This window comes from Chanodichthys erythropterus, chromosome 21 (genome assembly GCF_024489055.1).
Source record: "Chanodichthys erythropterus isolate Z2021 chromosome 21, ASM2448905v1, whole genome shotgun sequence".
Classification (NCBI taxonomy): Eukaryota; Metazoa; Chordata; class Actinopteri; order Cypriniformes; family Xenocyprididae; genus Chanodichthys; species Chanodichthys erythropterus.
Genome location: NC_090241.1, coordinates 11,004,201 through 11,031,499, shown reverse-complemented (window position 1 = coordinate 11,031,499; position 27,299 = coordinate 11,004,201).

The window sequence follows — 27,299 nt, the reverse complement described above, 5'->3', positions numbered from 1 at the left end:
CTAAACGTAAATATTCTAAAATCATTATCCACGTTGGCACAAATGATGTTCGACTTCGCCAGTCGGAGATCACTAAAATTAACATTAAAGAGGTGTGTGAACTCGCAAGACCTGATCTGTTGAAAAGAGATGGTATTCATCCCTCCCGGGATGGTTCTGCTCTTCTATCTAGAAATTTGGCAAATAGTCTTAGAGCTGAAACATGACAAACCAGGGCCCAGATCAGGACGCAGACAAACTGGCTAAACCGACCGTCTGCTAGCCGCCTCACGTCACAGAACTCAAATAATTCACAGCACATAGAAACTCTTTCACCTAGATATTATCACATAGTGTAAAGGAGTTTGCAGCTATGTGCTGATCAGGAAATTGTGCTCGCCCCAGAGTGTCAGTAAAAACACATCACAGGATTCAGAATTTTCATCTTTACTTTGTATTTCTTTGCGTGTGTGGTCTGCAATAAACAGATGAATGACATATTACAATAAATAATCACAATATACATACATAATAGCAATTTACATGCCATTCTACATTCAATACAATCCTCAGGGTTTGTACTGCGCTACCGAAATTAACCGCTAGAGGGCGCATGAGGCCCATATATCAGGGATCGCGAATTCTCCATGACTGAGAAAAAGCTGCGTCATCATCATATTGGCAGAGCCACGGGAAAATACGACAAATATTATTAACTTGAAACTGATTAAAGTGTGTTAACATTGCACAAAGTAACCACAAGCAAGGAATAAAGGAAATACTAACTTAAGTAACTTAAATAACTTTGTATCTCTATTATATTTATGGCTTTAAATACAGCGCGAATGCTGAGATTATGAAGGAGATAAACAACTCGATAATTTACATTAAACAATGCTGTAACACAGCAGATAACTATACTAAAGAGCACAAATATGTAAACAAACTTACATTTTATCATGAACGCACACATATGAGGTAAACTTTGAAGGTTAAATGTAGGACGATGTGCTGCGTGTTCTGCTGGCTGACTGTTCAGGAAGTTTCCTAGCTCGCCACCTAGTGTCCTTTCCAACATCACCAATAAGCTCGTCACTGATTGGTTAAGTCTCCTTAACATCGCCGCCCCCAAATATGCAGGGGCATATTTGTTCCTGTATCCAAGTTACTAAGTGTCAGTTGGGTTTTGTGCCATCATCCTCGGTAATCTCTGGTAAGGGAATGAGACGGGCAACAGGCCGTGTATATAACCTGCCTTTAACGTTGATTTCTACAGACCTGACATGTCCGTCCGCCCCAGGGAATGTCCTGACTACTCTACCAATTAACCAGAGGGCACGGGGTAGCTGAGGGTCAATCAACATTACAACAGATCCAACTGTAATGGGTTTAGTTTCTGCATGCCATTTCTGTCGTAACTGGAGGTTAGGCAAGTAGTGTCTCATAAAGCTTGACCAGAAATGATCAGTGAGGACTTGGCTCTGTCTCCATCGACGTCGTCCTATAAGCTCAGTTGCGGGGTACATCACTTGAGGTAGAGAGCTGTCTGGCCGCCCCATGAGCAGGAGATTTGGGGTGACTGGATCCAGGTCAGCTATATTGGAGGAGACATATCCTAGGGGCTTGCTATTGAGAATTCCCTCTATCTCAATAAGCACTGTATGAAGCACTTCCTCTGTCACTGTTTGTGAACCAACTACTGTACGTAGAGCATTTTTGAGGGATCGGATTTCCCTCTCCCAGGTGCCACCAAAGTGAGGAGCATTAGGAGGGTTGAAGAGGAATGTGATTTTTTGTTTGGCCAGATGTTGTTGAAGCTCTGTGCTACAGTTTGTTAAAGCTTCTCTTAACTCTCTCTCTCCACCTTGGAAATTGGTGCCCTGGTCAGAAAGCAGTTCAGATGGGGTGCCTCTGCGTGAAATAAATCTCCTCAGAGCCATAAGGAAAGAATCTGTGTTTATAGATGTGAGGAGCTCAATGTGTACACATCGAGTGGTCAAACACTTGAATATTATACCCCATCTTTTTTCACAGCGCCGTCCTACTTTAATGTGGAAGGGCCCAAAACAGTCCATCCCAGTGCTAAAGAAGGGAGGTTTGTGAAGTCTTAGACGGGCTGGAGGTAGATCAGCCATTTTAGGGATCTCAGCTTTGGCCTTCCACTTGCGACATTCGATGCAGTTGTGCTGAAACTTGCGAATTGCCTCACGACCTCTTAGTATCCACACGTTTCTCCTCATTTCGGCAAATACCCGTTCTGTTCCTGGGTGGCAGAGCTTACTGTCATAGTCCTGTATGAGCAGTTTGGTTGCTGGGTGGTGAGGATCCAGGACTACTGGATGAATTGTCTGGAATTCTAGACCTTCAGCACGACGTAGACGTCCTCCAACGAGTATAAGCTGACTGGCCTCATCAAACTCTGGGGATAAAGTGAGTAATCGGCTAGTATTGGAAACAGGCTTACCAGCTTTCAATTGTTCATATTCCTCTGGGAAACTGTCACGTTGGATATTCTGGAAGATGAGGCGTTCTGCCATCACGTAGTCTTCAGCTGTAGCTGGACTGGATTGACTTGGGTCACTTTGACTGTGCTGGACTGTGGCTTCAACAAGGTCATTCCATGTACTGTACTCACTGGAGTTCAAGGGGTTTGATACTCTTGTGATACCGCAGAATACACTCTTTCTCTTCTCAACTTCATCCTCAGGTGGTTTAAGGACCGGCATAACTGGCCATTCTGATTCAGCCTGTAGCAAGAATGCTGGGCCTTGACTCCATCTGTTGGGCGATGCAAGATCTTTTAGGCTGCGACCCCTTGTGAGGTCATCTGCAGGATTTCTGAGGGAATCTACATATCGCCATTCATGCTGATCAGTAAGGTCTTGGATTTCTGAAATCCTAGTTCCTACGAAGACTTTGAAGTTGCAAGACTCCGATTTCAACCAGGAAAGGACTGTCGTGGAATCAGACCACAGGACCACTTGGCTTATTTCCATTGTGAGTTCAGTTTCTAGCAGCCTTGCCAGTCGAGCACCAATAAGCGCTGCACACAGCTCTAGTCTAGGGATAGTCTGTTTCCGTTTCGGGGCAACTTTGGATCTGGCAATCAGGAATGCAAGTTGAATTTTTCCTTTATTGTCCTCAGTTCTCAGATATGACACAGCTCCATATGCTTGTTCTGAGGCATCGCAGAAGATATGAATTTGTCGTGTAACTTTGGGTTGGTCCATATCTACTGAGACATAGCAACGTGGAAGCGTAACTTCAGAAAGGCTGGGGAGCTCATTCTCCCACTCGTTCCAGGCTTTCAATAGGTCTGTTGGTAACATGGGATCATCCCAATCTCTTTGTTTGTTCCACAGCTGTTGGATCAAGATTTTTGCACGGGTGGTGAAAGGCAGAATAAATCCCAAAGGATCATACTGGCTTGCTGTCACCTTATAAATGTGGCGCATAGTGGGTGTGGTTTTCGGCACTGGCCGGTGTTTATATCCAAGGATGTCTGAGTCATAGTTCCATCTCAATCCAAGAGTCGATTCTTGTGGTTCAATTTTGTCATGTGACAGCCAAAGCTCAGTGCTGTCTGAACAAGCCTCTTTAGGTAGGTGTTCAATTACATTTGGCATGTTGCAAGCCCATTGACGGATCTCAAAGCCACCACTGGCAAGAAGTTCACGTAACCCATCCACTAATTCCTTGGCCTCATCTGAGAACATTACACTCTTTAAGCAGTTGTCTACATAAAAGTTATTTCCAACCGCTGATCTGAGGATGTCATTTGACTTGGTATTACCCAGAGCATGACACTGTAAGGCATATATGGCACAGCATGGGCTACAAGCTGTGCCAAAGGGAAGCACTTGCCACTCATAAATGCTGGGGGGATTATTTGTTTCAAGGTCACGCCAGACAAAGCGTAGTAGATTCCTGTCTTCAGGCAGTAGGCGGACCTGATGAAACATGCCCTTTATGTCTCCACTCACCGCGACAGTATGCTCCCTAAAACGCAACAGAACCCCCAGAAGAGAAGGGCCCAGTGCAGGTCCAGCAAGGAGGTAATTGTTGAGGTTATGCCCCTTGTATTCAAAGGAGCAGTTGAACACCACTCTGTTTTTGCCGTTATGATGAACCATGTGGTGAGGAATAAACCATGATTCTTCCTCAGGGGTCACAGAGTCTGTTTCAAGTTTAACCACATAATTGCTTTCCTCCAGCCTTTTGATCTCTTCTCTGTATGCAGTAGCCTTAACAGGGTCTTTAGCTAGCCGCCGCTCTGTGTTTCTCAGGTTGGGCATGACGGCGTCTTTGCAGGCATGGAGGTGAGGCATGTCGGCTTTGCGCAGAAGTGGTGTGGCATAGCGCATCACTCCATCTACCATCACTCTGGTGGTTTTGGCTTGTAGCAAGTCCATTGCCTTCTGATCTAATTTGGAGCGTGTGACCAGTCTTTCATTTTTGTGGGGAATGATATCTCCTTGCCAAAGCCTCTCAACGTTTCGGAACAGTTCTTCCATTTGAGGGGTGACGGAAAGGTGCAAACATTGCTGAGGTTGAAGCTGTTGCTGTAGAAGCCGTGTTGGGCCTTGTAGCACCCAACCAAGTCTAGTTCTAATTGCCGCTGGGCCCCCAGGTGGGCCAAGGCGAACGGGCTCAATGGGTGCGAGCAGATGAGGATGATCTGCACCTATTAGAAGGAGGGGCTGTGCTTTGTGTATGGGCTGCAAAGGGATGCCTTTCAAGTGCCGGTATTTCTGCTGGAGCATTGCAGTCGGGTAAGAGTGCTCGGCCAAACTTAAGTGTTCTGATGTAAAGGCGTTCTGAATTTGGTAGCTCTTTTGTGGCAGTGATATTGAACGTACACTAAAGGAAACGGAGGCACCATGAAGTTTCTTGACATCTTGACGGATTGTTCTTAATGCAAGGGTCTCAGTCTGTCCCTTAATCCTAAGTTTCTGAACTGCGGCTGGGAGTAAAATGGTTCTTTCGGATCCGTCGTCAAGTACTGCATAGGTGTTTAGGGTTTGGTTCTTGTGTTGTAAGACAACAGGAATCACTTTCAGCAACACATGTTTGGAACCTTCAGGCCTGTCCAGGTACAGGGACTCATTTGTGGAACTAACTAGGCAGGTACCCTCTGTCTGAGACCGGTCATTAACTTCGTGAAGGATTTGAAGATGTTTCCCATTGCACAGACGGCAGGGCTTTTTCAGGGTGCAATGTTTTGCTAAGTGTGACCGTCCACATTTCCAGCAACGGTTGTTGTCTTTAATCCATTTTATCATCTCCTCTTTACTGAATTTCTGGAAGGTGGGACACTGGCTTAGGAAATGATCAGTATTGTCACAGTATGGGCACAACACTCTGTTCTGTTCAGGTTTCTGTGCTGTCTTGGGCTGGTGTGGAGGGGATAATACTTGTGTTTGATCAGCTCCATGTAGAACAGTAGCAAATCTGGACTTAGCTACAGGGCTTGATCTTGACTGCACCATTTTACGTCTCTGTTCCTTCTTTGAACTTAAATCCTCACAGTCTTGGCACCAGGATTCAAATTTGAGCCACTCTGCTAGATCCAGTAAAGTGTAGACTGCACCAGATTGATAGGGCATATGTCTTCTGAATGATGCACGTAAATCTGGTGGGAGTTTAGTGAGTAGACGGGCTACATGTGACCCACACTGTAATTCCACATTACCTTCAGGACCCAATGTCCTCAGTAGACCCACAAGAGCTTGGATTTGAAGGGCAAACCTATCGAAACTGGCCAAATCTCCAGGCTGAACATCAGGGGCATCCATGACTGCTGCAATTTTAGTTAGGGCTAACTGGTGAGGTCTTCCAAACCTGTCAGTAAGTGCAGTCATAGTGTCTGTGTATGGCCAAGGGGAATTGAGGAATGAGTCAGCAATTAGGCGTGCTTCTTCAAACTTCAGGTGATCTAAAAGGACCTGATACTTAAAGAGCTCAGGTGCATCATTAGGGAGCAGATTGTCAAGGGCTAACTTTAAACGAGAGAACTCGCTAGGGTCACGGCGTGTGAAGCATGGAATTGTTGGTTGTGGGCCCCTGTAGGATGTCTCTGGACATATAGTGCTCTGAGGCCGCCCCGTGGGAGAAGAATATGGCGAATTATGAACAGTGGCAGGCTGCGGGCTTGACTTGTAGGTGTGAATGTCAGCACCTGACTTAAAGGAGCTATCTCTGGGTTGTACTTGAACTCTGCGTGGAGTAGGTTGTGGAATGCGTGGTGCTGGACTTGGTACTGCTATCTGAGGTGGTCTGTACATGGTTCTGGGTAATGGCACTGGAGTCTGGTTTGTCTGCGGTGCTTGTGGAGTTAGTGAGGCTGGTTGCTGCTGTATCATTAAGTCCTGCATACTGTTATGAATAGACTGTAGCTGCCGAATCTCCTCTTTAAGGACCATCTGAGCTTCACGAAGTTGCCTATTTTCCCTTTTCAGGTCTTGAACCTCCAACCTCTGTCTTACAGATGTGAGTGAAGTATCATACTCTTGCTCCTCCTCTTCATCACTTTCATCATGCGGTGCAGTGGACCATCGTCGGTCAGGTTGTCTATCAGCAGTCATTTGGGAAAATGGAGTACTCGTCACTCCACCTGCCGCTTCAATGCTGTAACCACGTGAACATGAATGCGGAGAGTCAGGCTGGTTTATCCTTGCACTTTGTTGTGGTTCCTCTTCTTGCTCAGGTGAATGCTGCATAGGATATTGGACTTCATAGTCTCTGAGATAAACTGGAGGCTGGGTTGTACGACGCAGGCGTACACTCTGTTGGGAAGGCTGTTCTGACATCCTGTCTCCGTGGTAAGCACACATCCGGCTCGAAGGACCACAATGTAAAGGAGTTTGCAGCTATGTGCTGATCAGGAAATTGTGCTCGCCCCAGAGTGTCAGTAAAAACACATCACAGGATTCAGAATTTTCATCTTTACTTTGTATTTCTTTGCGTGTGTGGTCTGCAATAAACAGATGAATGACATATTACAATAAATAATCACAATATACATACATAATAGCAATTTACATGCCATTCTACATTCAATACAATCCTCAGGGTTTGTACTGCGCTACCGAAATTAACCGCTAGAGGGCGCATGAGGCCCATATATCAGGGATCGCGAATTCTCCATGACTGAGAAAAAGCTGCGTCATCATCATATTGGCAGAGCCACGGGAAAATACGACAAATATTATTAACTTGAAACTGATTAAAGTGTGTTAACATTGCACAAAGTAACCACAAGCAAGGAATAAAGGAAATACTAACTTAAGTAACTTAAATAACTTTGTATCTCTATTATATTTATGGCTTAAATACAGCGCGAATGCTGAGATTATGAAGGAGATAAACAACTCGATAATTTACATTAAACAATGCTGTAACACAGCAGATAACTATACTAAAGAGCACAAATATGTAAACAAACTTACATTTTATCATGAACGCACACATATGAGGTAAACTTTGAAGGTTAAATGTAGGACGATGTGCTGCGTGTTCTGCTGGCTGACTGTTCAGGAAGTTTCCTAGCTCGCCACCTAGTGTCCTTTCCAACATCACCAATAAGCTCGTCACTGATTGGTTAAGTCTCCTTAACACATAGAGACTGTGTCTGTACCTCGAACTAGTAAATACAAAAAACTTCCGAAACCTTTTAAGGGTAAAAATTTAATTGATGTTCAAAAAATGAAAATCACAGATAAATCAGATAAACAAATGATAAAGCTTGGGTTACTGAATATTAGATCTATTTCTTCAAAAGCACTTATTGTAAATTAAATTATCACAGACAATAAACTAGACTTGCTGTGTTTGACAGAAACCTGGCTAAAACCAGATGATTACATTACTTTAAATGAATCTAGTCCTCAAGGTTATGATTATCGACACAATCCTCCACAGAAAGGCAAAGGGGGAGGTGTTGCTGTAATTTATAGTAAAATATTCAGAACAATTCAAAAGAATTTCAAATATAATTCCTTTGAAGTGATGGTACTTTATGTAACATTATGTAAGTTGACATTTGTACTGGCTACTGTATACAGGCCACCAGGGCACCATACTGACTTTATCAAAGAATTTGCTGATTTTCTATCAGAGTTAGTACTGGCTGCGGATAAAGTCCTAGTTGTTGGTGATTTTAATATCCATGTAGATAATAATAAAGACGCATTTGGATTGGCATTTGCAGACATTTTAAACTCTATTGGAGTTAGACAACACGTGTCAGGACCCACTCATTGTCGTAATCATACCCTAGATCTAATACTGTCGCATGGAATTGATATTGATGCTGTTGAAATTCTAAAGCAGAGCGATGATATATCAGATCATTATTTAGTCTCGTGTATAATACAATTAGCCAAGGCTACAAAACCACCACCCAGCCATAAATATTGTAGAACCATCACGTTTACCACTAAAGATTGCTTTATAAATAATCTCCCCGAGCAGTTTCATCGCCTTAGTATACCTGACAACTTAGAAGAACTCGATGCTGCAACAGAAACTATTGGCTCTCTCTTTTCCAGCACATTAGATGCAGTTGCTCCTTTACGTCTAAAGAAGATTAAGGAAACTAATCCAATGCTGAGGTATGATGAGCACACTCGGGCTCTAAAACGAGCTGTTAGAAAAGCTGAACGTAGTTGGAAGAAAACAAAACTAGAAGTTTTTCGCCTTTCGTGGAAAGAAAAAATGATTGAGTACAGAACGGCTATAAGAAATGCTAGATCTACTTATTTTTCAAATCTCTTAATAGAAAACAAACATAATCCTAGGTATTTATTTGACACAGTGGCTAAATTAACTAGAAACAGAGATTCAACTGCTGACGTTTCCATAGAGCACAGCAGTAATGACTTTATGAACTTCTTTACTTGCAAGATTGACAATATTAGAGAGAAAATTAAAAACATGCAACCGTCTACAGTTTCGCTTCAGACAGTGCACTGTAGTGTCCCTGACGTAAAACTAGAATCATTCGCCGCTATAGGAGAGGAGGAATTATCTAAACTTATCAAATCATCAAAATCAACGACATGTATGTTAGACCCAATGCCGACTAAACTACTGAAAGAAATGCTTCCAGAGGTCGTAGGTCCACTTCTTGATATAATTAATTCATCCTTAACACTAGGATACGTACCAAAAACCTTTAAGCAGGCTATTATTAAACCTCTTATTAAAAAAACTCAACTTGATCCGAGAGATTTAGTAAATTACAGGCCAATATCGAATCTACCTTTTCTGTCAAAGATACTAGAAAAGGCAGTTTCAACACAACTGTGCTCCTTTTTAGAAAGAAATGGAATCTGTGAGGATTTCCAGTCAGGATTTAGACCATACCATACTGAGACTGCTCTCGTTAGAGTTACAAACGATCTACTCCTATCATCCGATCGTGGCTGTATTTCTCTATTAGTGTTATTAGATCTCCGTGCTGCTTTTGACACTATCGATCATAACATTCTTTTAAAAAGACTTGAAAACTATATTGGCATTAGTAGAATTGCTTTGGCATGGTTCAAATCGTACTTATCTGACCGTTATCAGTCTGTAGTAGTTAATGAAGAGATGTCGTATCGATCACAGGTTCAATATGGAGTACCACAAGGCTCAGTACTAGGACCGTTGCTTTTCACTCTGTACATGCTGCCCTTAGGAGAGATAATTAGGAAGCATGGTGTTAGTTTTCACTGCTACGCTGACGATACTCAGCTCTAAATTTCCTTGCGCCCTGAAGAAACCTACAAATTCACAAAACTAACAGAATGCATAGCTGACATTAAAAACTGGATGACAAGAAATGTCTTATTATTAAATTCAGAAAAAAACGATATCCTAATCTTTGGACCAAAAACTTCCTCACGAAAAAACCTTGAATACTCTCTAACACTTGACGGGTGCTCCATTAAATCTTCGTCCTCAGTTAGGAACTTGGGTGTGCTCTTTGATACCAATCTTTCATTTGAAAGTCATGTTTCTAGTATCTGTAAAACCGCCTTCTTCCATCTAAAAAATATATCTAAATTACGACATATGCTCTCAATGACAAATGCGGAACAGTTGGTTCATGCATTCATGACCTCAAGACTAGATTATTGTAATGCTCTACTAGGTGGTTGTTCTGCACGGCTTTTAAACAGACTACAGTTGGTCCAAAATGCGGCAGCTAGAGTTCTTACTAGAACCAGAAAGTATGACCATATTAGCCCAGTTCTGTCAACATTACATTGGCTCCCTATTAAACATCGTATAGATTTTAAAATCTTGCTACTTACTTATAAAGCTCTAAATGGTTTAGCTCCCCAGTACCTAAGTGAGCTTTTAATGCATTATAATCCTTCACGTTTATTGCGATCTCAGAATTCAGGCCAGTTGATAATACCCAGAATATCAAAATCAACTGAAGGCGGCAGATCCTTTTCCTATTTAGCACCTAAACTCTGGAACAATCTTCCTAGCATTGTTCGGGAAGCAGACACACTCTGTCAGTTTAAATCTAGACTAAAAACACATCTCTTTGCTCTTGTATACACATAACACATTATCAATACATTAACATTTTTCAAATCCGTTAAAGGATTGTTACGCTGCAATAATTAGGTCGGCCGGAACCGAGAACATTTCCTATAACACTAGATATACCTGTACATCAGAATAAGAATGGCATCTACGCTAATATCTGTCTCTCTGCTTATCCTGAGGTTTGCCGGGTGCTGGATCCAGGCCGTATCCAGATCAGATGGAAAACCTGTGTCTGGACCTGACTACAACGTAGCCCAGGAGACAATGGGCCTACAGATCCAGTTCTGGCTAGATCTATAATTCAGATTTTTAATCCCTGTATCCGCTTGCATATATTTATATATAATCTATTTTTAATCTCTATAAAAAAAATGTATAATTCAGATTTTGATCTCCATATCCATTTACATATATTATATATATCTTCCAAGGGTTTTTTTCCCTCCTAGGACTTTTTTCCCAGTGCTAGCACGCTGGGTTTTTCTCCTAGGGGTTTTTTTCCACCCCTGGGAGTCAGCCGACATTGGCTTAATGTAGCACCATCTTGTATGTTACACATTAACACGCTTGTTTGTACAGCTTATTTTTAACCACTTCCCTTTTTTCTGTGCTTCTAATATGTAAAGCTGCTTTGAAACAATTACCAATTGTAAAAGCGCTATATAAATAAATTTGACTTGACTTGACTTGACTTTTTGGAAAACTGGGACGCCATGTCATCCAGACTAAAGAGGACAAGGACAACCCAAGTTGTTATCAGCGCTCAGTTCAGAAGCCTGCATCTCTGATGGTATGGGGTTGCATGAGTGCATGTGGCATGGGCAGCTTACACATCTGGAAAGGCACCATCAATGCAGAAAGGTATATCCAAGTTCTAGAACAACATATGCTCCCATCCAGACATCGTCTCTTTCAGGGAAGACCTTGCATTTTCCAACATGACAATGCCAGACCACAAACTGCATCAATTACAACATCATGGCTGCGTAGAAGAAGGATCCAGGTACTGAAATGGCCAGCCTGCAGTCCAGATCTTTCACCCATAGAAAACGTTTGTCGCATCATAAAGAGGAAGATGCGACAAAGAAGACCTAAGACAGTCGAGCAACTAGAAGCCTGTATTAGACAAAAATGGGACAACATTCCTTCTAAACTTGAGCAAGTTGTCTCCTCAGTCCCCAGACATTTGCAGACTGTTATAAAAAGAATAGGGGATGCCACACAGTGGTAAACATGGCCTTGTCCCAACTTTTTTGCAATGAGTTGATGCCATGAAATTTAAAATCAACTTATTTTTCCCTTAAAATGATAAATTTTCTCAGTTTAAACGTTTGATATGTCATCTATGTAGTATTCTGAATAAAATATTGAAATTTGAAACTTCCACATCATTGCATTCTGTTTTTATTCACAATTTGTACAGTGTCCCAACTTTTTTGGAATCGGGTTTGTATTAATATATCTCCGATTGTGTTCATCAGAAAGAAGAAAGTCATATTCACCTAGGATGGCTTGAGGGTGAGTAAAGCTTGGTGTAATTGTCATTTGAAAGTGAACTAATCCTTTAATTTTAGAAGATGTCACCACCAATCTCAAATCCACCACACAACATGTTCTTCCCAAACCCTGAAAACTCCTGTTTCCAAGGAAACACTTTCCTCTGCTTCTCCCTCGGGTCACTATCTCCCCTCGGACACCAAACTCGTAAGTTTCTCTGAGTCTTGGAGGGATCTTTGGTCCCAGAGGACACCCAGTCACCCTGCCCGCACTTCTACTTATCTCACATTCACCACCACTGCATTTAAATCACCAGTATTAAACCCAATAAGAGCTTAGGAATCACGTCCCTTTCGCCTGCATTTTTGTGTCTGTGCCCCGTTCCTCCCAGCATAGTGTTATGCACTTGCACATAAAATATTGAAGATGTGTAGTGCTAGGCTTCAATAATAAATAGTATAAATAATGTCACAACACGTCTATAATTGATCATGTGGAAAATGTTTAAATATTTTTAGGAATAAAGAATAAGCAATGAACATAATATTTTACTCATATCTATCCATGAAAGACTGCAATCAGGGGCACATTTCCTGGTTTGGTTGGGGTAGGCTGAAATTATTTTATAGTACAGTATGATAGTATTTCATCTTAAATTCATTGTTCTATAAATGCCATTTCTAGAATAGCTGCATTTTCCCCAGGATTTTAAGTTCTCCATATATATGACAGAGAACATTATCATCGCATTTACAACTCCATCTCAGTCATTTCAGAGTCTGAATTTTTGCTAGGACTTTTTGGATTATAGTCACATTGCAGGTGAGTAATAGAAAATTATCAAAACAACCAATCAGAGAGCAGAATGTCAGTGGGAGCAGAAGAGGCAGGATGCAAATAAATCATAATCTCATGAATATTAATAATGCAATGCTGATGTTGTTCTGCAGCCTTCCCTGAGTGTCCAGTCACATAACAACATGAATATTAATGAGCCATGCTTTAACCCTAGAAGAATTGAAAAATTCACAGGTCTCAGAGAATATAGTCTTAGCCTCGGGAGTGCTCACATCTGTCAACATGCAACAAAGCACTTGTATTTGAAAGCTGATATAAACAGCACCTAAAGGGGTGCACAAATTCTGTCGAGATAAACCACCGGATTCAGTATTGTGACTCCCATCTCACCCCTGCAATCAGACTACTATATTTCTGACTAAAGGAGAGAATAGGGAGCTTGTGAAGCATTAATAGTTCCTGAGAGGGGTGACAGCATGAGTATTTGACTCAGCACATGTGAACTAATTTCTCCCTGTCCTCAATTTCTTATGCAAATAAACGTGGAATGAATGAGGTTGGCCTGCAGTGTGAATTGAAACCAGTCTTGTTGCTTCTCATTAAGATAACAGATAGCATGACACTTTCCGTGCCACGCTGAACTTGTTTCATAGGATTTTCTTACAGGAGAGCCACAGCAGGCCATTAAGTGACGCTGTTCCACATATGTTTCTCCGGGGGACACTGGTGTCGAACGGCTCAGAGCTCAGAGACATGAAGGTGCCAGTGTGAGAGATGAAAAGAACTGCATATGGCTCACATCATTAAGTATGGCATTAAGCAAAACCATCCCCTTTGATTTCTACTGTTGGTATTCAGATAGCTAACAACCACACCACTGAGACCAGATATTTTGCTTTAGGAAGAGATGTAAGTAAGCCATTTTAACCATATGATGCCTATAATGTATCCAGTAGGGCTACTGGCCATACATTTAGGTAGGGAAGATTCTGGGTCTTAGCGCTAGTTTATGAAAACCATTTTATATGCAGTCAGTGAGCTCAAAAAGTTGCCCCATGTATCATCACCTTAACTTGTATATTGTTATTAATATTTCAAGATGAACATTGACCGGACTGAAACTAGGTTACTTGATTATCCATATAACATTTTTTTTTTTAGAAACATCACGTTATAATGTATCAAATACGACACATCAGGCTTTTGAGGAAGGTTTATTTGTTCATCTCTCAATCATCATTGTATTGCACTGCATTTGTCTCCTCCCACACACAATAAAAACTACAGTTTTGATCATAAAATTAAGCATTTAAATAGCATCTTACTAAGACATAGCAATTAACTGTTATTCATTTTAAATTTACGCTTACTCTCTTGCATCGAAGGTTTCTGTTTATAACATTTTTTGCAGTGTTGATCATAGAAACCAAATCACAGACATGTCAATTGACGAGTTGAGCTCAAGATTGTTCAGTTTGACCTACAGATTCGTTTTTTGTTTGTTTGTTTCACAAAATTAGCTCGTACTACAGAAGAGGATTAGGGCCAAGCAATACCCAAACAGCAACATAGTGTGGCCCAGATCCGGCCTACACCTGGTACATGTGTATTACACGCGGACCAGATGTGGGCCGGATTTGGGCCAACACTGTGTTGCTGTCAGGGTAATAAAAAAATAAAACCATCTCGAGATTAAAGTTGTTAAATTTCGAGAAAAAACTCTTGAAATTTTGAGAAAAATGTCGAAATAAAATGTGTAGAATAAACTCGTTAAATTACGAGAAAAAAATTGTTAAATTTCGAGAAAAAGGTCGAGATAAAATGTTGAGAATAAACTCGTTAAATTACGAGAAAAAAACTTGTTAAATTTCAAGAAAAAAGTCGAGATAAAGTGTTGAGAATAAATAAATTAGGTGAACAAATTCGTTAAATTTCGAGAAAAAAATTTAAACTTCGAGAAAAAAGTCGAAATAAAATGTTGAGAATGAACTTGTTAAATTACGAGAAAAAAATCGTTAAATTTAGAGAAAAAGGTTGTTAAATAACGAGAACAAATTCATTAAATTATGAGAAAAATGCCGTTAAATTTCGAGAAAAAAGTCAAGATAAAATGTCGTAATTTAACAAGTTTATCTCGACTTTTATCTCGACTTTTTCCTTGAAATTTAACGAAATTTTTCTCATAATTTAACAAATTTGTTCTCGTAATTGAAACCAAAGAAACTGGACTCATCGCGTTTCTAAGCTGATTGATAGGTGCTTGGGAGCCGGTAAGAACAATTTTTCGTTTTTTTTCATAGACCATAGACGCTCTCACACACAAAAGGCCCAGTTGGTTCAGACGGACCGAATGCTAAGGTCGAATGTTCTTAAAAATGTACAACCGAATGGAATTTGGTGAGGTTCAATGTTCATTCGCGGAGCCTTCAACTTTTATTAAGGTAAGATATGGGAATTGTTTACTTTGTGTAAGCCTAAACACCAGCTCTCCTCTTAGCAAGATATTAAATTGGTTGTTCTTTAAGCAATTATCTTGGGAACCTGTTGCTTGACCCTGCTGGCGGGCTCGGTCAGTTTTGCAGATGGTTGTATAACATTGATTATGTGCGTACAGTTAGCGAATAGTTTGCAGGTCAGAGAAAGCAGGTCAGCTATCTACTCAGCGTGGTATTCCTAGAATATTTAAAATATGAAAATATTTAAATATCATGTTGCCAATTAAACAAGAGACAACAATTATGAGCAGTATCCTGAAATTATATCGTGAGTAACCATATCATCATCATCATCATCATACATTTCACCTGCCATAACTAGACAAATATAGATGATTACCTTATGGTTAAAGTATTTTTAAATCTGATCATTAAAGTCACAAGATCCATGGTGCATGATAGCTAATTAATTCTTCTCTATGGCTTATTTAATTTCTCTTTCCCACTTCCTCAACCAGATATAGGCCTACATTTCAGTTGTAAACAAGCTACTCCAAACAGTCAAAATTTCTTCACCTATACATATTTTAATTCAAAACATTGCTTTGAATGTAAATGTTATTGTATACAATATCAAGTTCAATATGCAATACACCTAATATTCTGACTACATAAAAAACTGAATTATTGATTTGATGGTAGATGATTTTATCCATTTGAATAAGCATTACCATTTATGTAAATCTGCATCTCACTCAGTTTAAAACAAATCCTTAAGTGTACAGTGATACTATTGCAATCTCATAATGTTTTTTCTCATGTATTTTCTACATTGTACTGCAAATGCTAATTGATCAATTGTTATAATAATGTTTGGCTTATCAAACACCCCTAACAATGCTTGACAGTCTTCATAGATTCTTTTTATAACTGAGCATCAAAAAACATTCTGCTGAACAACAACTGTTGTTCTGTGGTTTGGCTGGATAATGTGTGTTTGTGTGTTTCTGCTGGTTCAAAGAGCTGTGTCACAGCATTTACTTGGGCTTTCATTTAGTTTGAATCTTTCAGGTGTCCATAGATAAATGGAGGCTTTTTTCTTAATGAGCAGCTGCGGTTGCCTCAGATGCCTGTTAAAACAGCACATCTGCATGGCTGAGTGAGAAAATGGTGCTGTGCTTATTTCCCTCAGCCTACATGCATAAACGGCTCTTTCAGCAGCATCCACGAATCACGGCCCTGCTGGACGCTGATGGCGTAAAGTGAAGGGTAATTCGAGTAACGTTTGCCACAACAAAAGCCAGGCTGTCAGAAATGATTTCAAGCCGATTCCAATTTCAGGAGACAACATTACCGTATGTATCCATTATCCACTTAAGTGTGAAACAAGATGTTACCTTACTGAATTTTGATGAAATTACATGAGAGATGTCAGTGTTACACTGGGTAAAATCACATCAGGACCCTCGTATTATTGTGAGATCACTTTTTTTCTACTGTATGTTTCTTTGGGCGGGTAATTTCACACAGTAGATGCTATCTTAGAAGAGGATTTTGCACACCAGCTTTATTCTGGTACAGCCATTTTTACAGTTTATTCAGCACCAAGTTTTGACATGCTTTAATAGCATTGGCTTGCAGTATATTTTTAATGGTTGGTATGGTTGGCCGTTATGACCAAAACTGTATATCACATATGAGTAATGGTATCTAATCTTATAATATATCAGAGAATAGATGTTTTTGCTTGAAATTCAATGAATAAAATGGCCAATATATTAAAACCATCTGTTTTTGGCTGCTTTTGACCATATAGTGCATCTGCTGCTGTACAAACGGTATTGCAAAATCTGTGCCGCTTGACATTTTCTATTGTTGCACAGTATAGTCTCATACCGCATTGGCAATATAACCCTGAGGTCTTGTGTGCTGTGAGTGCATGTTGTTTGTTGTATTGATGGTAAAGGCTTTTTGTATTGATTTCTGTGCTGAGACCTGAAAAGCCAATAATGCCGCCAGTCATAAATTATTTGTTTTAAACAATTAGAAACGCCATGAGCGGTTGAGATGGGATGATGCAAGCGAATGTAAGAGCTGCGAAGGGAGTTCAGTTTCTGTATCTATAGAAGAAAATTGCTTATCTGCAGAAGTGTAAAGTTTGATGTGAGTCTTCACATGTCAAGCGCACTTGTTAAGTGGGATGTATGTTCTTTCTTCTTTAACCGTCCAATGACACATGAGTACTTCCATGAAACTGACAGGTTAGTGAAGGAAAACCTCCAGACAGACTATGCCACCATGTGATTGATTTACAAATCTACTCTTTGTTGTACGAGCAAAACCACAATCCCCCTAACAAAACAACACCAAAGTATTGTTTGCAATAATTGCAACCTTGACAAAAAATTCTAAATATTTAATGCATGAAATCATTTTTGTTCTTATATTATTATTCTTGTTTTTCTCTCAATAAAAGAGGAAGAAATATCTTTCATTATTATTTAAAAAAAAATACATGGTAATATACAGCAAATATTTACATATATATTTTTACTAAAACATTTTATAGCATGAACTGTAGTGACTTTTGTGGATGATGCAAATGAATCAATGAATTAGTTGAATCATTAAAACAATTCATTAAAAGGGGCATTTTTGAAAAAAAAAAAAAAAAGTTAGTTCACGCCAAAATGAAAATAATGTCATTACTCACCCTCATGTCGTTCCACACCCGTAAGACCTTCGTTCATCTTCATGACACAAATTAAGATATTTTTGATAAGATCTGATGGCTCAGTGAGGGCTCCGTTGCCAGCAAGATAATTAACACTTTGAAATGCCCAGAAAGGTATACTAAAACATATTTAAAAACAGTTAATGTGACTACAGTGGTTCAACCTTAATTTTATGAAGCAGCGAAAATATAAAAAAAACGACTTTATTCAACAATATCTAGTGATGACCGATTTTCAAAACGTAGCTTCATGAAGCTTCGAAGCTTTACGAATCTTTTGTTACGAATCTTTTGTTTTCGAATCAGTGGTTCGGAGAACAAAAGTCACGCGATTTCAGTAAACAAGGCTTCGTTAAAGTCGCTATTTTGTTTTTTTTGGCGCACAAAAAAGTATTTGCGTCGCTCTATAACATTAAGGTTGAACCACTGTACTCACATGAACAGTTTCAAATATGTTACTTTTCTGGGCGTTTAAAAGTGTTAATTATCTTGCAGTGGAGGCCTCACTGATCTTTCAGATTTGAAAAAATATCTTAATTTGTGTTCTGAAGATGAACAAAGGTCTTACGGGTGTGGAACGACATGAGGGTGAGTATTTAATGACACAATTTTTGGGTGAACTAACCCTTTAACAATAAAAAAAAAAAAAAAAAAAAATGGTCCCGCATAGCAGAAATAATCAGTATTGATTGTGAAATAAATATGCAACTAAAGATAACAGATACAAAAATAAACAAAATTGACATTATTCCAGATGAAGTAAAGCAACACAAAGAAAATCTAATTATGTAAGGATACCTTTTGCATAGCATTAGCATAAATGTTTTCCCGCATATTATGCAAATTAGGTATTGTTTACCATCCATCAGTATAACTAACATGCACCACCCAATCAATGTTCAGGCTCCATTGATCTTTTCAGATGAGCAAGAACGCATTAAAATGTCATTTCCTGTTTTTGTATGAAGCCACCTTCCTGCAGCACACATGCATTGTGTTTCAGAGGGTCCTGTCATACCCAACATGCTGTGGGACTGACAGAGGAAGACGCTGGGAGAGCATTAATTGGGAGGTTGTCAGAGGGAGAGAGAGAGAGAATCTCCTTCACATGCCATCAGCGGTTCATCAGCCTGGGGAGGGGGATCTGTCTGCAAGCTGTCAGCCACGAGATTTCGCTTTTTATTAAAGATTGTTGTGCCATATCTCAAGGTCTCATCGTCAGCCGAGGGAAGAAATAAAAGGGATTGTGCTCTATTATAGAGGGTGTCAGGGATTTCTCTCTGTCTATACAAAAAGGTTGTGTGTCTATGGATGTTTATTAATCTTCTGCACCAGTTGGAGGAGCTGTAGAAAAACACCCTGCTAAGCAAATCTAAAACAAACCAACAGCATCTTCTCTTTTTTGATAATTTGGTGATGTAAGCAGTGGATGTCAATCAATCTGTCAAACTTTATTTAGAAGCTTTCAAACAAATCGTAAAATGACAGAATAAAATGATCAACAATGAAATGTTGATAAAGCAAAATAGAATAGAAGTGATAATTATGATAATAAAGTAAATACTAGAATTTTAAATACTGATGATTCAGCTGTGCACATCCAGACATTCTGCCCTTGTGTAATGCATTGATCATGGGCTGGCATATGCAAATATTGGGGGCGTACATATTAATGATCCCGGCTGTTACGTTACAGTCGGTGTTATGTTGAGATTCGCCTGTTCTTCGGAGGTCGTTTAAACAAATGAGATTTATATAAGAAGGAGGAAACAGTGGAGTTTGAGACTCACTGTATGTCATTTCCATGTACTGAACTCTTGTTATGCTGATGTAAATTCAATTTTTGAATCTAGGGCACCTTTAAAATGTTGACTACAAACACAGAGGTATTTCAGATTTTCCGTCATGGCTTTTCTCTCCATATTTACAATACTTTGCAGCCTTTAGCCACTGCCTACAACACGTTGGATCTTTCACTGGAAAGCAGAAGTAACTCACTCCTGCTAAGCATTTTACTCTTTGAATTGTACCAGGGAACAGTACAAGTCCACATCATTATAACTTTTCTCATGTCTGGTAGTGCTGATTTAAAATTTTTATTTTCACCTTTTTACTGCACAGGCAGCCAAGTTTTATTGAAAGCCAGCAGTGAAGTACCGTTTTAAATAGTTATATATAGTAATATAATTATCTTCTGCTCTTGCACTCTAAAAAATGTTGGGTTGAAAAACCCAGCAGTTGGTTTAAATGTTTGCCCAACCTGCTAGGTAGTTTTATTTAACTCAACTATTGTTTAAAAATGACTGTATTGCTTGCTTAAAATGAACCCAAAATTAAAGATTATTAATATGTTTAATAAATGAATGTATTAATAAGTTTAATGAATAATAATGAAACAATAAACATTTATTGCTTATTAATAAATGTTCACCTTTTGATTATTATTGTTCCCTCTAGTAATTATTTTTTTTGTGGATTTTTAATTTCCAACCTATTTTAGGTTCATTTTATAGCAATTTTTAAACAATAGTTGGGTTAAATAAAACTTCCCAGCATGTTGGTTAAAACAACCCAATTGCTGGGTTTGTCCATTTTCTACCCAACTTGGGTTGTTTTTAACCTAGCATTTTTCAGTGTGCTGTATGCATAAATACATATATAGTCTGAAATCAGATAAAAATGTGTTTATTTGGAAAGGTTTTGTCTAATTGGTCAGATCAAATTTCATGTATCTTTTCCACATTTATTTCATTTTGATATGTAAAATAACAAATGGGACACTACACTAATGGCCTTGCGAACTTCACAAACATGCAAATGAAGACCATGAGACTGCAAGTCCAGAGAAAACTTCTTTTAAGAGGCAGACTTGCTTTTCCAGGCAAACATCTGAGCAGATTTGACAGGGCACACATTCGCTTGTTAAATTTTATTATGCAATTTTACAAAATTTTTCAGCATCTGCTGTAGGCGTCAAGAGAAACGGCAAAAACTGGGCCATAGACATGTCTCTTTTCTGAAGATAATGGGACTCTCTATCATTTGAAATTATGTTGAAGGTCTTCGACAGGGCAGATGCATTTAAGACGCTGAAATTTATGTCGTCAGTGCAGTTTACAGAGAGCAACTTTGAAGTTTGTCTAGCTTTCACCAGTCTATCAAAGGAAACACTAAAGAACAGGTATCAGATTTAACTTTTGTGGTAGATGTGGTAAGATATTGACCGGTGGAAAGCCTTTTGACTTACTGACTTAAAGGGATAGTTCACCCAAATATGAAAATTCTGTCATCATTTACTCCCCCTCAAGTTGTTCCAAACCTGTAAACATTTCTTTGTTCTGCTGTACACAAAAAAAAAAGATATTTGGAAGAATGTTTGTAACCAAGCAGATCTCAGCCCCTATTGACTACCCTATCTACTACTAGATTATTACTATGGTAGTCATTGGGGGGCGAGATCTGCTTTGTTAAAAACATTCTTCCAAATATCTTCCTTTGTGTTCAGCCGAACAAAGAAATGTATGCAGGTTTGGAACAACTGGAACAACTCAGTGTGAGTAGATGACAGAATTTTCATTTTTGGGTGAACTATCCCTTTAACTGCAGAATGCCATAATGCTATGTGCCATATAGGGCTGCACAATTTGGATTTTTTTTTATAAACAATACCAGGTTTGTTTTGCTTGTTTGTAGGGCTGCACAATTTGGGCCAAAATTTTCAAAATTACACGACGAATACAGCACTGTAGCCTAACCACCATTAACCAACAATAAATACAATAAGCTCCGCGTTTTGTTACTTTAGATAAAAAGACAAAGTGTCAATCTTTCAAATTCTGTCCATTTTATCACAAAATTCAAACAAAAAATGCCATTTTGACACTCTTTAATGTAGTATAGGCGCCTCAGTTCAAGCGGCAGTGTGGAGCGTGAGTGAACGGAATCATCTCTTCCTCTTTAATATTAGTTACAGAATAAACATGAATGAACATCTGAAGGTATGTTGAAAGATACAGGACAACTTACTGTAATGTATCATATCTTGTGTAATCTCTCAACGGCAGAAGACATCAATAAAACTGTTTGTAAACAATATGTCACATAGCATTTACCTTAACTCATTCAGTGTCTACAGCTTGTTAGTTCGACAGAGAAATTAACTCTTTCACAAAATAGCCTATATATTCTTTATATTTTACTTAATCTGTTGGTGATGTCTTAATTATTTAATGTATGTTTAAATAAATCTGTATTGAAAATGACAGCCACTGGCTGTGTAAATGATTATATTCCAACAATGAATTGGAGTCATACTGCTATGGTATTTTCATTGCAGAGCTTCAGTGTTTGTCTGAACGCGGGCTCAGTATTGGCCGACTCCTGCGTCAGCATCACACGTATATACTGAGCAATACTGAGCCGCCGTTTGGACGTAAACGCTGAAGCTCTGCAACGGAAATAGTATAGCAGTATGACTGGACAGACGAATTTATTGAATAAAGTCATTATTTTTGTTTTGTTTTTGTGCACAAAATGTATTCTCATCACTTCATAATATTAAGGTTGAACCACTGCAGTCACGTCGCCGGTTTTAACAATGTCTTTAGTACCTTTCTGGACCTCAAAAGGTGCAATGTCGTTGCTGCCTTTGTGTGGATCAGATACCCTTGGATTTCATCAAAAAATATCTTAATTTGAGAAGGTCTTAGGGGTTTGGGATGACATGAAGGTGAGTATATGACAGAAATTTAATTTTTGGATGAACTAACCCTTTAATATTAGACAAAAGTTATTGCATTTTGAGGCAGGTATCTCCATCTTATCTGTATACCACTTTCCTCTGCCTTTTCTTCTTCTTCCCCGTGTAGTCAATCATATAACATTCACATGTGCCTCTGGTAGTGCAGCACAGAGACGTGAGTCAGTCTTCTGTAGTGTTGGCTGCAGCATGTATCTGAAATAAGATCTCTGAATGTTTGTGCTGCTGTTGCCACCCGGCACCTTTCAATCCACTGCAGCTCTTTCCTGTCAGGTGCTTCACTGGCTACCTAGCAATTGAAGATATTATTCAAGCTGCCATCCACCCAATTTCAGGCTGGATGATGTTTAAAATTCACGACTTCTGGATATGTTGAACGCATGTCGAGAATTTAGGTCTGGATATATTCATGTGTGCAGGAGTGTTGCTGACTCAATTGACTAATTGGTCATTTACCTGTGTTTGTCTGACTAGTTTTTAGAACTTATTTAAACAACCAAAATACAACATCTTCATGGCATTGCTGGCTTTGTGATTGACAGCCAACTGTCCTTTGCACAACATACGAATGGTGTCTACAAGAAGGCTAATCAGTGTTTATTTCTTCTGAGACGAAGTGAAAAGATTTAATGTTAGACAGGACATTATGACTACAGTGTATCGGTCACTTGTGGAATCAGTCATGACATTTAATATTGTTTCTTGGTATAGCCTACTTTCAGCTGAAAATAAGAAAAAAATATCAAGAATTATTAAGCAGGCATCAAAGATTACTGGGATCTCGCAGCTTCACCTTTCAAGCCTTTATCATATGGCAGTTAAGAGGAAAGCAGCTTCTATTATTACAGATTGTACACATCCTCTTTATGATGCTTTTCAGCTTCTTCCATCAGGTTGACGGTTTAGAACTCCTTTGGCTAGGAAGAAGGCTTACAGGAATTCTTTTGTGCCCAATGCAGTAACTATTTTAAACAAGGTTAAGTGATTGTGTGTGGGTTGTAGAACTATACATAATTGTTTTTTTTTGTTTGTTTTTTTTAATCCTTAACCTTAAATATGTTTGTTTTAAAAATTAATTGTGAGTTGTGGATTGTATGTATGTATTGTTATTTTGTACTGTATGAGAGGATTTTAACCTAAGAAAAATGTCTATCATTGGTGATAGACAAAGTTTCTCTGAACACTGAACTGTGATTTATCATCCAGGCATTATTTACATATATAACATGTATTCATAGAATCAATTCACTTATTTTATACATTAACCAAACACGTTTATTTCAAATATTTACTTGTAGAGCAGCAAACTGATTAATCGGCTTTGCATGGGGCACTAAATTATAATGTGTGTTTTTTTTTTTTTTGGTAGTTGGCAAGGCAACATTTTTTAAATTTTCTAATATTTAAGTTTTTAATATTTAATATTTATTTATTTATTTATTTATTTATCTTTACTTCAACCAACAGAAATTATATTTAATAGGTTGTTTAGTTAACAATAACAACAAGAAGGGGAATTAGATCTGACTGATTTATGTTAATTGGCCCCTTTTTTCCCAATTAAAAGGCAGAGGATGGATGCAACTATTAAGCATCACTGGCGAGTAAGGATGCTAATTTTTGAACATCTTTGTATCTGTTGTGGTTATTTGTCCACCCGCTGTTCTACAGAAATGCAGATGTAGTTCTGTGTTGTTGGGACGTTCACATCTGGTGTGTCTTTGAGACTAATAACCAACTGGGTGGAATTGAATTGCATCCACGGACCTCTGTTTGGATCCGTGCTGGTCTCCATGCACCAGGCGCTCTCATTAGAATGGAAATGGAAGTCACAGTATCTGGAAGTCTTGGGGGAGAGGTCAGAGAGACGGGTGGGCCGCCTCAAGAGGCCCTCTTTTCCTTTATTCTGAGTTTACTGGCTGTGCATTGGGCTTTTGATTATGTTTAGGAAATGGAATGAGATTATTCTCCTTCACGTCGACCTTCTTTTAAGGAAAAATACACCGGCATTGTTAGAAATTGAAAATTGCAGCAATCAAGCAATATCATGCTGCCCTCATTTAGTGAAATGAGTATAATATATTGCACCTTGACCTGAAATTGAATCAGGCCGTGCATTTATTTCAGATGATTTTTTCTGCTGTAGAACTGTTAACTCTGAGCAAGATCCAAGATCTCGCTCAGATAAGTGGAGCATCTGTATGATTCACTGGCGTTTTGTGACTTATGTCTTCTCAGCATGAGGTATGCTTGAAATGCACAAAATACAGCCTTGTGGGAAACTCTGCCAGGAAACAAATCTCAAAGTCTTATGCAACTATGATAGTTTTATCTTCAAAATGAGGTGCAATCAGAGCTGCGAATTAGATAAACATTTTGTCTGGTTGTATTTTAATTTTGTGTGAAACCATAAATGTTGTCATTAGGTTTGAAATCGAGAACTTTGTATCATGTTGTGGTTTTTGTTGATTTTTATTTATTTTTTTTAAGTGTAGCAATTGTATGATTTTCATGAAATTTAATTAATTAGTAAATGCTTAGTGTGCAGTATTATTCATAATTTAATTAGACCATGATAAGAAAATTAATTAACCCATAGTAAATTAATAAAACAATATGAGACATGTTTAAAGTAGCACCAACTAAATAAAATTAGTTAAATAAACCTTATTGTAATGAGGTTAGTAGATGGGGGAAGAAGGACATTCAACAAAACTTTAATGTAAAATAAACAAAGAATAAAACGAAAGTAATGCCGGCAGATCCTCGCGGACGTCTGCCGGCCACACAAACATAATAAAACATAAAATAAAGTCCAGGCCTGGTCCTCTCTCGTCCTTCACGGTAGTCGCTCCTCCTTTTATGCTCCCGGAGCTCCTCCGTGAGGGACTCAAGGCCGGTGCGCCTCCCAGGTGAAGCTCATTAACACTCGCGTCACCGGCCTCGCGCCGTTCCCTCACGGCTCTCGCCCGCCCTGGTCACCACACTTATATACATAATAAGTTTTGACAAACTATTTAGTTTGACAAACCTAGGTAATTTAAACTTAGTATGCTACATTAATATGACCTAATCCAACAAAAATGTTTTGACCCAGTGATGTAGTCAACATAATACGCAGGTATACGGCGTATACCCATTTGGAAAGGTCAAGGATTTCTGTATACCCACTTTAAAAAAAACGTAACCATCCAATAACGTAATCCAATAACCACCATTTTACTACAAAATAAATAAACATAAATACCGTTTTGGCACTCTTTAATGTGGTGTGACAGATCGCTGTAGCGCCTCAGTTCAAAAGAAGCGGCAGCGTGAAGCAAACATGAACAGATCCTCTCCTCTGCTTTAATACAGTAACAGCGTAGCCTGGGTGCCAGCCCGAACCCTGCCCACAACATTTTTTGGACGGGAAGTTCGGTCTGGACTCGATCCATTGTGGAGTAATTATGCTCGGCTCCTAGAAGGCCGAGCCAATCAAATTGCCAGGGCGGGCTTTAATCGATGATGGACAGGCTATCTGCGGTTACGTACCACCCACATCATCAAAGAGCGCTTGGGTTGAATTGGTTTTCACCACCAACGATGACTGTAGCTGGAGAAGTAAGATGTTTAGATTCCGCTATCACGTCTGTAATAAAAGAAATCGACAGCGCATTAATTTTAAAAGACGAACAAAGAACCGCAATCAAGGCATTTGTCAATGGGAAAGATGTGTTTGCCGTCCTTCCAACGGGATTCGGCAAAAGTTTAAGTACAAGTTCAACATACGTCACTTACTGCGTTGCTCTTATTGGTTGTAGATCTATCCAATTGAGTGCAGAGTTTTTTTAATTCAAGTGCAATGGAGCAGTATCAGACTCACATTCTGCCTAGAATATGAGTATGACGAAGTCAGGCTAGTAACAGCGTGAAATACACATGAATGAACATCTAAAAGGTATGTTAAAAGATACAGAACAACTTACCGATATCATGTCTCGTGTAATCGCGCAGTGTTTTAACCGCGGAAAGATGTTAATAAAACAGCTTGTAAACAATGTCACATGACGTCACATTTACCTCAGAACAAACATATTTAGTGACCTTGTTAGTCAGCTAGAAAAAATAACTCTAGTGAGGAGCATTTAGCTAAATATATGCAGCATTACATATTTATTATAATTTTTAATGTTCTTCAGTAGCCTATATAATGCATGTTTAATTAAATCTGTCAAGTTGACAGCCACCATTTAAATGTTAAATTATTTCTACTTCAATTCATTTTTTAAAAAAATATTAAGTTAGTAGGCCTGTTATAACTTTATTATAAAAATGTCCTTAAGTGTAATTTAAGTTTATATACAAATAAGTTCATTTTAACCTTCAATATTAATGTAGCAACTGATTCCCATGTATATTTTACAGAATTAGTTAAGATTTTTTGAATTAGTTAAGGTATTTATTTTTTTCCCATGAAAATTTCCCATGTACTGTACCTGATATACAGTATATCCAAAATAACTGATATCGTATCGAATTGCAAGCTTGTGAATGCATAACTATGATG